A 14551-nucleotide genomic window follows, 5' to 3' on the forward strand; every position below is an offset into this window, starting at 1 on the left:
AAACTGGTAAAGATTAACATAAAAAACCATCTTAAAAACTAATTAAGTAACCTTACTTGTATTGATAGAAACTCACAGTACCTCCACTGAAGCTAATGGAGTTAAAACAGCATGAAAGTCGAATAAGCAGAATAAGACCCATTAATTTTGACTCTGATTTTAATTGCTTAAACGAATTGTTCACTCAATATAGTAAATGAAGAATACTTGCTGGAACTGGTGATATTTCTAAATAAGTCTGTCATTCTATTAGTACCTTTAAAAGAGTTCTGCTACTTGTCTCTTTCTGAAATCAGAAAGAGCTTTCACAGAGAGTTTGAGTGAGAGTAAGTACATTGAAATGCAGGTGAGTAATTATTTGGAACTGCTCATACATCAAGCAGTAGACAAGAGGATCACTGGATTCTCTGTTGTACCAGACAGACTATTTTTTTTTAAATGTAAAGGTTTTAAGTAGTTTGGCCAGTCAAACTAACTGACTGAGCTGTGCATGGACAGCTGTTAATTTTTTTTTATCAAAACATTAGTGAAGGTAGGAATCCTTCCATTCAGTCTAAATTTTGACAAAACCCAGAAATCATGTGAGACTTGACAAAGGAGGTTTTCTGATTAGCTCTATTGAAATTGTATTTGAGTAATTCTTAAAACACTCATGTACTGTGATTTATAAACCACAACTATAGGGAAAGGATGCATGATGGTTATTCTCCATCTATCTTCAAAATCCTGCCTTTAGCACATGGAATAATGGACCAGAGCAGTGCCAAACTGTACATCTTGTCCACGAGTCCCCACTCCACTGGTATAGCGCAGAATATCTCAGGGAGATGTGGGGCGAACATGCTGTCATGTATACTTCCCTGATCTGTTAAAAGAAACCTCTTGTTTTCTCCCAGAAAACGTGTGGTGCAACCAACAGCTTACACACCAAGGCCAGGGTGCTTTCCTACAGCTCTTCAAAATCCAGCCTTATTGTTGCATTAGCCACATTGCAGATATGGAAAGAAGCTCCTTAGTCTCTCCCTAGCACCACAGGGCAGGATGTGGCCCCAAATGAAGGGAGGAATCTGTTCATAGTTGTCATGTATGCATATTCCACAACAGATAATTCAGTGCACTGCATTGTTTGTAATAAATGGCTAGGAGAGAGATAGTGTTTGGTAGTGTTACAGTCTAAAATGACATTAGAATTACAGACTCTGTGCATTGTCAATTTCCCAACTGTAGGGTGTATTCCAGCTTGTAATGGTATACTGGAAAGGGAAAAGTACATATACGGAAAATAAAAAGTAAGTGTAGCCAGCATCAACAAATGAGTTTCCAGCTCCTCAGGACCTAAGCATCTACTTCATTTCATCCTAACCAAATGATCCAAGACGTCATTCCTCAAATTCTGAGAATTATAGAGAAGTATGAGAGACTGAGGTAATTTAGATAATGTACAGTACCAACAGAGCTGGCTTAATATGAGAAAAGGCCAGACCATATGGAGAAAAATGTGGGCCAAGTCATGGACCAAGAATCTGGGCGAGAAAATGTTTTCACTAAGCACAATAACTATAGCCTCGCTGCCCATTAGTTATTGCTCCACCAAAAACTCAGGTTAGTATCTAATTTCTGATACAGTGGCTCCTCCACAACTGGCGTAAATCTGATGATTAATACCAGCTGTGGATTTGGCGATTATTCTGTGAAATCTTTGATTCACCTCGCACTCTCAAAAATGAAATGTCTATAGTAAATGTTTAAAAGTTAAGCACTTATTTTTTCCCAATTCAATACAAATGTTCTTGGAATTTAGTGCTTGTTAAAAGCAAAAAAAATATAGAACTGGTTAAAGCAAGGTATAATGCTGGCAGATGCTGTGCAATCTCTGTAACTCTGTCACTGTGTCTCAATCCTGACCTGTATTGACCCTCTAGTTAGATGCACACTCTGCCAAATCAAAAGGTGAATTTGAGGTGTTGACAAATGGCTAGAGACTATAATGACGCCATCATATAAGTGCTCAGTGAAGCAGTTGATAGTCTTTTCCATCTCCAACTAAATCCAGAACTCATGCACACTTAAGTACTAAATAGGACATAAGCACAAGTCTCTGGGGTGGGAAGTCTAAACAATAACAAGAACTGTTACATGTATTTGGCTGCCAAATCTTAGGATTTATACTTATTCAGATGAATAAGTATATTACATTTACTGTAAAGAATGTGGACATATTAGGTCAGTTTTAATTGACAAGATGGTTCTAGATTTTAAGTATGATCTAACCAGGTTAATCTAAATTGTTACAGAAAACTATTACCCACATTAACGTGTTGCTAATAAAATAAGTATATTAACTCAGACAGAATTAATATACAGAGAATACAACAAGGAAAAGAACTTACATTGCAAATGAGAGCATATATTGGCATTAAAAGAAAAATTGGTGAGGTATAGAAGCAAGTACAACTTCTTACAATCAGCAGAAAAAGCACTGGGACTATTGATCATAAGGCTTTGGAAGAATGATGTTTAAATCCAGATCTTGTTTTCATAGCTTTAATAGTGAATTTAGAGTGAAAACAATCCAGAAACTTTAAGATATGGAATATAATTTTGTCATTACGATACAAAATATATGGGCTGTTAGCCACATAGCTGACCAATATGAGAATATGGGAGGAATACTCCCTCCATGTATGATTGCCCAAGTCCATAATATTAATTACAGGAAATCAAGTTTACTTTTGTAAATGTGGACTATGTACATTGTAGAAATGAAGTAAAAATACCTACACATCACTTCCAGACCCATCTGCTTTGGAAAGGCAAGAGGGTTAATAAGCATATCTGGCTGCTACTAAGGCAAATGTAATACCTTCTCTAATTACATATGGCCAAAAGAATTTCAGATAACTCCATCCCCTGACATCCTCAAGGAGGGTGGATGAAGCAATGGGTGCAGTTCAGTCAAAGGTAGCCAGAATTAAAGATTAGAAGTTATAGCCTGTATAAGATTTCTTTTTCTTCTTTCTGAACAATGTTCTTTTGGATCATATGGTATATAGCACAAATGACAGGGTGATATATTGAAGCAAAGCTAAATTTTAGTTCTTTAGTTGTACTTCAGAAATACTTTATGATTTGATATATTAGGGTACCTTCCAAGCAAACAATAGTCATTTTCAGTTTTGTGCTAATTCATGGTCCTTTCTTTTGAAAAAGTTTGGCACCTGACAAATATATTGAAATTCAAAGAGATTTTCTTACTACCTTAAATTGATACTTACTAATATTAGGATGAGAGGAAGCAGAAGTGCTGAAACGCTGGGCCTCACTATGAGGCGGGTGCTCCAGGACTGAAGTTGATCGCACCATGTCAGGGCTTCTAGCCCAGAAACAGCCTTCACTTCCACACCACCAACTCCATCACTCTGCTCCCTTTTGAAGGAGTTTGGAGAGGGTCATTGATTCCCTCCACAGCTAATCCCATCCTACTCCCTTGCAGATCTTCACAATGGGTCCAGCTAGCCTGTGGTCTTCTGTAGAGAAGCTAGTTAAACCTTTCTTGATTTCCCAGGGATGAAATGTACTTGTAAATCCCTCATAGGAGCATGGATGAAGGCACTGTGCAGAAGCCAAGCAAAAAGTCCACCTTGGCATAGTCCTTCACTGGCTGGCAGTGCACCTGGAAGCAAATTCTATTCTATATACATGTTTATACCACATTAATCACCACAGTATCTGAGCACCTTCAACTAATGCAGTATGTGATGTGACTACACATCTGTATAGAACGGTAGGGCCAAATGCAAAAAGACTGTGCAGTGAGTCATGTTCATCCTCCATTAATAGCAGTTGTTTAAACAGTGCATGGTTGATAATAGGGTAGCCAAGAATGTGGTAGCACGAGAAGTCAACAGCTCGCTTGATAGCTAGACAGTCTCCATAAGAGAATAACTTTTCATTGAGAAAGGTTTTGCAACTGAAGTATAGGACTGGGTGTTCTCAGGTGAGGTCACCGGAGTTTTGGGAGGAATTTAAGCCTACTTCCCTCCTGTCCTCCCTCACTTAAATACGTCACATTGCTCTGGGCCATTCTTCAGTGAACATACTACAGAGGAATGGTTCCTTTTAGATTTAAGAATCTCTATGGTTTGTCTGTAGACAAAGCATATACAGATGAAGGAACTTACTGAGCTGTAAAGATGGGTGTGATTATTATTTTGTATTTCAAAGTCCAGGAAACCTCCATGTAAATGAATACACATCCTTTATGAATATGGCTCTAAAACAAAGAACTATAAAATATTTTGTTTTAACAGTGAAGATCCAACATTGGTTAGTGCCCTAAAGACAAATCTGATTTTGGCTGGTTTGTAAACATTTATTAAACTGTTTATTAAGTGATATTCACATTTGCACATTTCTTTTATTAATTACTGTCATTTGGACAAAATTGTTGAAAGTGTATTAAGTTTACAAATATCTGTTCAATAAACTAAATAATAATTAACATGAATTTACCAGCCAAAATTAGATTCATGTTCAACAGTAATTAGAAGAGTCCAGAAATCAGATATTTTTGGATGCAAGCATCTTTCCAAGAGGGCGATAGCTGCTTTCAGTATTTACAAATGTTCACATTTTGCTTTTCTTCATTTAAAGACCTGACTAATGAAAACATAACACCTTTTACTTGGCCATCTCAAAGTCTATATATGATCAATGCAAGTTTTTGTTCCTGCTTGCTTTAGGGGCTTCATCCTGCTCCCACTGAAGTCAGAAGCAAAATTCCAATTGACTTCTATGGTGTTGGTTCAAGGCTTTTGAGGACCTGACTATCCTTTGTATAAACCTACTGGACTTTGGCTCCCCATTCAAGTCCATTATAAAGACCCTTCTTATAAACAAAAAATAGCTTACTATACTAAATAAAGAACTTTGGCCACAAGACAAGGGTCACTGTGATTTATCATAGCCAAAAGATTTTGGCATCTCTGACTTGAACTACTATGATCTCTAAAGTAGAACGGTGAAAGATTTAACTAAAACCACAAACCAACCTGAAATTGGGATGGGTTTGGGGTACTAGTGGTGGGAGTCAACAAAACCAATCCACTGCCCCATTCTACTAAAGACACTTTCCAGACACCATACCTGCTAAATACTTTAGGTAAGTGACAACTAAGTGGCTAAAAATATTTACACAGGAAAATTGCAAAGGAGTAGAGGCAAGTTGAATTTGATCAAATTTTATTTGATCAAAAAAAATCAATTCTGTCAATTTTTAATGAAAATTTTCAAAACGAAATATAAGTTTTCTTTAAAACATTCTGTTTTGATTCTTTCCACACCCTTTCTCTCACTTTGATCCCATTTGTCCTATTGGAAAAAAGTGAATAATTTTAAAAAGGGAGAGGGAAGAAAAACCCACTTACCAAAAAACCACAAAGGGATAGGACAGACTGAGCACCTCCCCGGTTCCTTCTTACTGCCACATGGTCCAAGTTGGAATCCTCCAGTGTCCAGAGCGGATCCTTTCTCTCCTTCCTGTAAATATTCATAATTCTATATTCCTAATTTTTAGGAGTTAGTGTTAGTGTTTTGATGGTTCCAGTTAGTGTTAGAATCCTCACCCTGGTGCACAACTTGGATTATGCTCAGGATACCAGGTTTCAGAAACTGCCCCAACCCCTTTTCAGTTAGTGATGACCACCAGCACTGCCTTTACAACCTTGGAGAAGCTCATATCTCTGCTAAATGTAGTATCTGGTGATCTTTTCCCAGCAGAACACAGCAGCTAAGTGCTTGAGATTTGACAGCACCTTATGGAGCATGAAGTGAGGCCCCAGTCAGTACCAAGCTAGCAAGGCCTCCCATCCCTTCCTGCTCCCCTCCCCACCACACAGGCCAGAATCAGCAAGGAGCATCCCCTCTAGTACCATGTCTGACTCTGGAGTTGTGAGAGGCAGGTTTGCAAGCTGCAGTTGATTCAGCCAATATAGCATCAAGATCCAACACAACTGCCATTGTGATGCAATGGGATTCATAGCTATACTCTTTGGGGTTTTCCAGGGAGGTTCAAACACTGTTGAGGACTTACATTTTAAATGAGACTAATCCTTTCAACGAGAAGCCGAGTAAATCTTTGTACTCACTGAAGGGCTCTATGGCAACCCTCTGTTTCCTTGATCTATATAACTTGTGCTACAAGAGAAAATATCATAAAAAGCCCTACAAATCAAGGGCCTTACCACAACTCTTCCCTCACCAGCATTCCTACAGGCCATCTCACAAATGGCAGAAATTGCAGAGGCCAGGATGTTCTGCACCTTCCACTTCAGCCATGGCAACACAAAGATGCATACTTTTACATGGTCTGTTTCACAGACTATTCCCCCCACCCCACCAATTCAGAGTGCTCACATTCGGATTACCTAGAGTCTTCACAAAAAGTGTTCTCAGTTTAGTTTAGTAGCTTAGTTCAGATGAGGCAGTTCCCCATTTTCCCGTATTTGGACAACTGGCTTCTTACCGGAAGGTCTCATCTGGAAATCTTAATGTCAACCTTGTCACTGCTCCACCTAATAGCATCCTTGGGAATCTGTGTAAACCTGTAGAAGTCTACCCTGACTCCAATGTAAGCCATAGAATTTGTAGGAGTGACTTTGGATTCAATCAGGGTGATGGCCCACCTTCCCATCGACAAATTTTGGGCCATGGGCACACTGATACATTTAGTTACATGCAGCCCTTGAACATCAGTTTGGGTATGCCTTGCTCTCCTGGGCCATATGGCATCGTGTACTTACATGATGCCATTCGCCAGACTCCACCTTCAAGCACACACAAATACCACAGTGGTATTTCTCTCTGAGGTGAGGGCCTCTCTGGCTCCCTACAGGCTGGAGAACACCCGTGGCCCAACACAGAACAGAAGGCACTTGGACCTCTTGTGAAGCCCGAATGCATATAAATCTTTTGGAACTGACAGCTTGTAAAACATTCCTACCATTCATACAATCCAAGCATGTCCTGTTTTTATTGGACAACATAATTACTATTTTCTATATGAATGAGCAGGGTGGTGCATGTTCTGTCCCCGAGGTATAGAAGTGGTCAATTTATGGAACTGGTATATACAGAACAACATCATTCTATTGGCACTGTGCCTCCCAGGCACTCATTGGCAGACAGCCTCAGCCTCAGTGGGGAGCTACCACTTGGAACATGTTTGCCTGTGCAGCATATACTGCTCCAGAGGAGCTAAAGTTCAATACTCCAGAGGACATGCTCTCTTCTTACCTTAGACAGAACACTTCAGTTATGCTTTCCCTTACCTGCTACTACCTCGGGTTTCCTAAAGATTCAACTAGACAGGGCACAGACCATCTTCATTGTCCACAGATGGCCCAGACAGTTCTGGTTTCCAAGCCTCCTACAAATGTCATCCTGCTCATCTATCAGCATTCCGATCTTTCCGAATCTCTTGTCCTGGAAAAATGGCATGGTCAGGCATCCCAACCATGATGTTTATCTCACAGCTTGGTATTTGGATGGGAGTTGAGCCAAGAACGTTCCTGCTCTGAAACTGTGCAAATCAGTCTTAGTAGCAGAAAGGACTCTATCAGAAATATTACCTAACCTAGTGGAAAATTTCTCTTTCTGGGCCCAGCAAAACCATATATCTCTAGAAACAGTGGCTATTCCTGCTATTTTAGACTATCTTCTTACTCTCACGATGATAGGCCTTTCCCCTAGCTCACTATGGGTTCACCTGGTGGTAGCTGGCATGTGTCACTTCCCAACGAACTGTTACTCAGTCTTTACTCACCTAGTAGTAGCCACATTCTTGAAGGTCCTGATCCTGAAACACTTTCCGCCAGTAAAGAAACCAACACTTCACTGGAAACTTAATTCAGTGGGTTTTTTTGTCACTCGCCTAAGCCACCCTTCTTAACAGCCAGCTACATGTTCCATGTCTCATCTTTTGGTGAACATCACCTTCCTCATTGTCATTACCTCAGCCAGAAGGGTAGATGAACCTGTGGCCCTATTGGCAGAGCCACAATACACAATATTCCATAAGGATAAAGTCTCACTGTGACTACACTGAAAATTCATTCCTAAAATAGTTTTGGAATTTCATATAAACCAGTCAATTTACTTAACTGTGTTTTTCCCAAAGCCCCATTCCTCTGGTAAGGAAAGGGAACTTCACTCTGATGTCTGACGAACATTGGCATTCTACCTGCAGACAACTAAACAGATCAGGAAGTCAGCTAGACTGTCTGTTACTGTAGCAGACTGAGTATGAGGATGAGCTGTTTCTTCTCAGAGGATCTCTAAGTAGATCTCCAGCTGTATCCTATGTTATCAGTTGAAGCATCTTCCTGCCCCACATGAGGTAAAGGCTCACTCTACAAGTACAAACGACCTTGGTAGCATCACTTCAAGAAGTATGTTTTCTTGATTATTTTCAGGGTAACTACATAGGGTTCCATCCACAAGTTTGCAAGATATCAAGCCTTGGTCCAGGGCTCTACTGCTGATGCATCCTTTGGGGCAGTGGTTCTATAAGCAGCTATACCACTTTCATCCTTGCACCCTCCTTCTCTCTGTGTATTGCTTGCTAGTCACCCACAGTGGAATACACATAGCGACCAGCACCTGAAGAAGGAAGGGAAGTTAGTTAGCTTATTGCAGTGGTGCTCAAACTTATTGCCCCATTTCCTTGCCCCCCATTTCCCCTGTCTGTGCCCCCCCAACCCTTAGCTGGGGCTGGGAATGGGGCTGCGGTTGGGGCCGGGGGCTGCTGCTGGGAGCCTGGCCATGGGCAGGGGGCTGAAGTCAGGGCCAAGGGCTGAGGCTGGGAGTAGGACTGCAGCAGCCAGGGGCCGGGCTGTGTGCTGCAGCAGGGCTCCTCGGCCATCACTGGGAGCCAGGGCAGGGCTTGGGGGTGGGCCCAGAGCAGAGCTTGGTGCAGGGTGGGGTTGGGTATTGCTCTCTCCCTATCCCCCATGGGGGCTGGCACAGCCCCGGCCTTGCCCCACCAAACTTTTCTCCATGCTCCCCCTAGTCGCACAGATTGAGGAACTGTGCCTTATTGTAACGGGAGTTCTTCAAGATGTGTTCCCTATCTGTATTCCACTACCCACCCTCCTTCCCCTCCACTTCGGATCATGACTAGATTCATGGTAGAGAAGGAACTGGTTCTTAGCCCCAGAGGGGCACAGGCATGAGCCAGTGGAGACTGCTTGCAAGAATTGTCTGGTATCTGATGCATGGAGCACATATGTGTACACAGTGGAATATACATAGGGACTATACATCTCAAAAAACTCCAGTTACAACAAGGTAAGTAACTTCCCCCATTTTTTTTATTCCAGTTTTACATACACACACAGAATCTGATCATTTTTTAAGACAAGAAAACATTTTTTTTGGTGGGGGGGAGGAGGAGCAGGGGGCCAGCAAGGGGGTGGAATGTAACCAGATCTACTAAGAAGGAAGAGGAATTGCAGATTTTTTTCTTTTTTTTAAAGAACAAATGGTTGTTAGGTACCTAACGCTTGTTTGTAACTTTTGAACATTCTCTTTATACTTATAGCCTGGTATAAAGGGAATAACCAGAAATGACTCGATGTTATTAAAAGGAAATGTTACTGACTATAATGAAGATCTTCCTGCTAGTAAGATGTATTAGGCTGTGAAATACTCTCCAAAGGGTCTGGTTGGAAGCTCCATTACTTGAAATATTCAAAACTAGACCAGACAAAACTCCAGCAGATGTACCGTGGAAAATAAAACTGCATTGGCATTTGTTTCTCTATTCAAGTATTGGCCCACAGCCAAACCCTGAGAAAGTACCCTGTAAAGTTTGGTACATGTGATTCATGTTTGGTACATGTGATTTGGTACATGTGATTCAGACTCTTCAGGACTCATTCACGCCTATTCCTGACATAAATAAGTCTAGATGAAATCCCAAAAATGAAGTTGTTGGTTCTATTAAGTGCTGTTTTATATTTTCCTTTGTAGCTATATTTTGTTGGCGTTAAAAGAAATAAAAGGACCCAAACTCTTTTATAACTAATCTAGAGTGATGTGTTTTCAGTATAATAAACTTTTTTCTACTCAGTTTCCTTTACTGTGAAATAAATAATATAACTATGATTCTCTGAGTAAACTGCATTTTAAGGATGGTAACTCTTGATGCTTCTGTTGAATTCACAATACCAGTACTCGGATCCTGGAGTGGAAGGCGGCTGTATCATTACCGGTGGTTGGGAAAAAAAAGAAAAAAGTTGAGGAAAAAATTGGGGCATTATTTTCCACTTCAACTTCTCCCTGTTGCTAGCCTGGGTGGATCTGAGAATCTATTAGAGATATGAACTAATTTGAAAACTATCTCTAGTGGCCTGAATCTCAGCCTCTTTTTTTTTTTTTTAAGTTTTGGATAAACATCCCCTCTTTCTCTGGCTGACCTCATACCTTTGTTGTAATCTTCCTTGAAGTTGGAAAGTTTGGCAAATAATGCTGCACCAGGTGCTGTCATACAATTTAATTGTTTCTAGCGTCAGGGAGATGCATTATGGATGTCTTTTGTCTGAAAGAAGACGTGACGTGAAATCCTGACCCCTTTGAAGTTAACAGTAGAACTTCCATTTACTTCCAGATTTTACTCCTGAAGTGCAAATGACTAAAACAGAATAGCAGCTAGACCCCAGAAGACACTCTATTAGACCTGGAATACCCAGTGGAATATCAGCAAAATTGGAGGATTTGTAGAAGTGTAAAATGAGATTGAGGGAAGTGAAAAGGATCCTGAGGGATTGACTGTTCAGACATTCAGAGTGCCCAAACTGTGTATGACCTGATTTTCAGAGCTGCTGAGCATCAAGAATGCCAGATGACGCAATCAGAGCTGCAGGTACTCAAATCCTCCTGAAAATCAGGCTACTAGATAAGATGCTCAAGCACTTTATATACTATAATAAAACTGAATTGCAGATCAGCACTTTTAACTAAGATTATATCACTACAGTATTTTCAGTAGTCGTAAAATCCTATAGTGTCTCAGAAATGAGGAGAACTGGAAAGGAAAGTCAAGATGGCCGTCTGATCAGATGAGGTAGCAGTAATGAGCCTGAACCTGTCTTCAAATAATGAGCAATGCTGAGCCAATGAATTGTCCCCAAATGGTTTCCAGAACTGAAGCAGGGTAATGAACTGTTGTAAATCTAGTGAAAATGTATAGAATTTTACCATTTTATCACCAGTGACCATCTATAAAATGAACCAGTATTATCATAATAGGCCATAATATCATAATAGTATAATGCCTAATGGTTGAAAGAGTAAAAGCCATTCTGTTCTATCCATTTTTTGACAAAAACAGCCTTTTCTATTATAAATGATTCAGTATGAAATGTTTTGTGGCCTTATTTGATAACTCTACAAAAGAATACTTCTCCCTTGGCAACTCAGCTGCATTGAATTTTATAGGTGGAATGTTCTGCTGTAAAAGAGATATGTGCATGTTTAAAATTCAGAGGATTATTTTCCTGGAAGAAATGAATTTTACATCTAGATCACAGGTTGCCCAGTGAGATGGGACATGACTGCTAGAAGCTGGGATTTTCAACAATGCCTAAGGGATTTAGGTGCACAATTCCCATTGAAGTTCAGTGAGAGTCTTCAAAGTCAGCCAGCCAGAATATCTTCACCATCCTCCATTATTACTGATTAAGGACACAACTTTTCCAAAGCTGGTCACTCCCTCCCACATTCACCACAACTTCACTTGCATGAAGGTGTTTTGATTTGTTTCCCATCAAATGTTCAGATAAACATTCACTGGGATTGGCCCAATATGCAATACAGTAAATTGATAAGAATCCTTCTGTTGACTTCAGCAGTTCATAGCAGCTAGTTGCTAACTGGTAATTCTACATTTCACTGATTTCTATACAGTATAAACCTATACAGATTTATATATTTCATGTATACAGCACAACAAAAAGAACTTCTGAAGATTTAGTCTTAAGAACCTGGCATTATCTGCAAGATTTTTTTCAACTCATTTGGCTCCCATCAAATATGGGTTGTAATTTGTTTAATGGTACCCTGCATGGATTCCAGTGTGGGGTGGTTACAAATAGTTGTAATACGCCATAAAGAGACAATTTGTAACCTACTAATCCTCTTTTGTACTGTGACTGCAAAGGTGTCAATTGCCCACTTCACTTCTCTTTCAATATATTAACCCCTTATGCATAACTATCTGTCTCACCTTGTATTTAGTTGTGACACTCTGCTTACTTTTTCAACATCTGAAAAAAGAGCTCTGTGCAGCTTGAAAGCTTGTCTCTTTCACTAACAGAAGTTGGTCCATTAATAGATATTACCTACCTCACCCACCTTGTCGATCTCATATCCTGGAGGTGGGACCAACACAACACTACAGACAACACATGATAAAGCATGTAATGCTCAAAGTTGTGGTGCATGAAAGATAGGTTTTAATATAAATCATCCATATGAAGTGTAGCATATACGAAGTAATTTAAACAAATGCAGGAAATAATCTGTCATAAATAAGAAAATTGTTAATGGTATGCTGCAAACATATTTCTTGGGTGAAAGATATTTTATCCTGAGGACAAAATCTCTGTCACAACACAGCAATCAAATAAACTTTACAAATATACAGTATTGTAGTCATGATTAATAATCAGAAAATGTATTTTAAATCATGGTTAAGAACCAGGGTTTTAACACAGCCATCCTTAGAAGATTTTGTGTTCTCTTAATTTAAGAAGAATTGCCATTGAAAATGATTTTGGCCTCATCCAATTGAAAACAAATATTTAACTGCAATCTAGACAGCGTAATTTAGCCAGATAAAACACACTTGAGAGAGTGCTGGTATGAAATAATTCATCTGCTAAAGAAAAAAAAACCTTCAGTTAGTAATTTACGCCTAGTCTTGCCCTTATTAAAACCAGTGGCAAATCTCCAATTGACTTTAATGCGAGGAACATTAAGTTCCTTATTAAGGTCTGGTAATTTTGAAAAATAAACCTGGAGAAGCCTGGAGATCCTGGGAGACCTTTTTTTAGTGCTATAGCTCATAGTCAGTTTCCAGCAATAATTGAGAGGCTTCATAATCCTATGTGTAATCCTTCTGCTAGATGGTGTTGGCAGCAACACGGGATGGGCTCAAAATATAGGGGTTCCACTTAACAATACAGAACAGAACCTGATCAAGTCCGCAACCAGTAATCTGGGAAAACTAAACACCACCCCAGGTGCCTCTAAGTCTTGCTCTACACTACAGAGTTTTGTCCACAAAAGTCACCTTTTGTCGACAAAACAATCCTGGTGTGTACACTGCAATGAATCTTTTGTTGACAAAATAAAACCACCCGGATGAGAGGCGTAGAGCTTTTTGTGACATAGTTTTAGTGACAAATCTTCAGCGTAGACACTGCTGTATGTTTTTGGTTCAGTAAATGGCTTCTGGAAATGTTCCACAATGCTAATTCTGACCACTCTGGACATCTGTTTGAACTCCACTGCTCTGCAGCCACCTGCCCTTCCTCTTTACAGTTGTGGTAGGTTTGAAATTTTTATTCCACTTCCTGCTTGGTCGGTGTAGAGAGCTTGCATCTAATCTTCCCAGATGACCATGGCGGCTCCACTCAGCAAACGCTCTCCCACTTGGAGTACACCGGAGCTGCTGGACCTGATCAGCATTTTGGGAGAGTCTGCCGTGCAGTCCAAGCTCCGCTCTAGCTGAAGGAACTTTGATACTTAGAGCCAGATTTCTCATGGCCTGGCGGAGAAGGGCTCTGCGCGGGACATGCTGCAGTGCCAAGCTAAAATCAAGGATCAGCGGCAGAGCTACCACAAGGCCAGGGAGGCACACTGTCGCTCTGGTATGGAGCCAACGAGCTGCTGCTTCTACAAAGAGCTGGAATCCATCCTCAACGATGACCCCATGTCCACCCCCAAGAAGCCCATAGACACCTCCGCAGCCCTGGGGCCACCAGATGTTGAGCTGAACCCTGTCGAAGAGGTCATCAATGAGGAAGTGGAGCTGGAGGATGACCTGGAGCTGGGCAACAGTCCAGCTGCTGAGGTTGGGAGTCAGGAGCTGTTCTTGACCCCAGAAAGCTACAGCCAGCCCCAGCCCTTCAGCTCAGGTGCTCAGGATGCAGAAGCGGGGAGCTCTGGTAAGTATTTGGAAACTGATGCTGCTTGTATACTGGAGGCATGAGGGTACTTAGCTTGGCTAAAACATAAAGGGATAGAAATGCACAGGAGTAGCTGTGTTTCCATGTGCTTTCCTGTTCCCTTGTGCATCTAGGCAGTATGGCTGAGAAGCATGTTAATGCACGCTGAGATTTCATGGGTATCCTCCCTCGTGACCCCTAGGAAACTTTCTTGGAGGTACTCCCTGATTCTCTGCCTCAGGTTCCTGGGCAGAGCAGCTGTGTTTCTGCCCCCATTGTAGGCCACTTTCCCACACCAATTGGCAATCCCTTGAGCGGGGACC

The sequence above is a fragment of the Emydura macquarii genome, unplaced genomic scaffold, assembly GCF_026122565.2.
Source record: "Emydura macquarii macquarii isolate MOO-44397 ecotype Brisbane River unplaced genomic scaffold, CSIRO-AGI_Emac_v2 contig_383, whole genome shotgun sequence".
Classification (NCBI taxonomy): domain Eukaryota; kingdom Metazoa; phylum Chordata; order Testudines; family Chelidae; genus Emydura; species Emydura macquarii.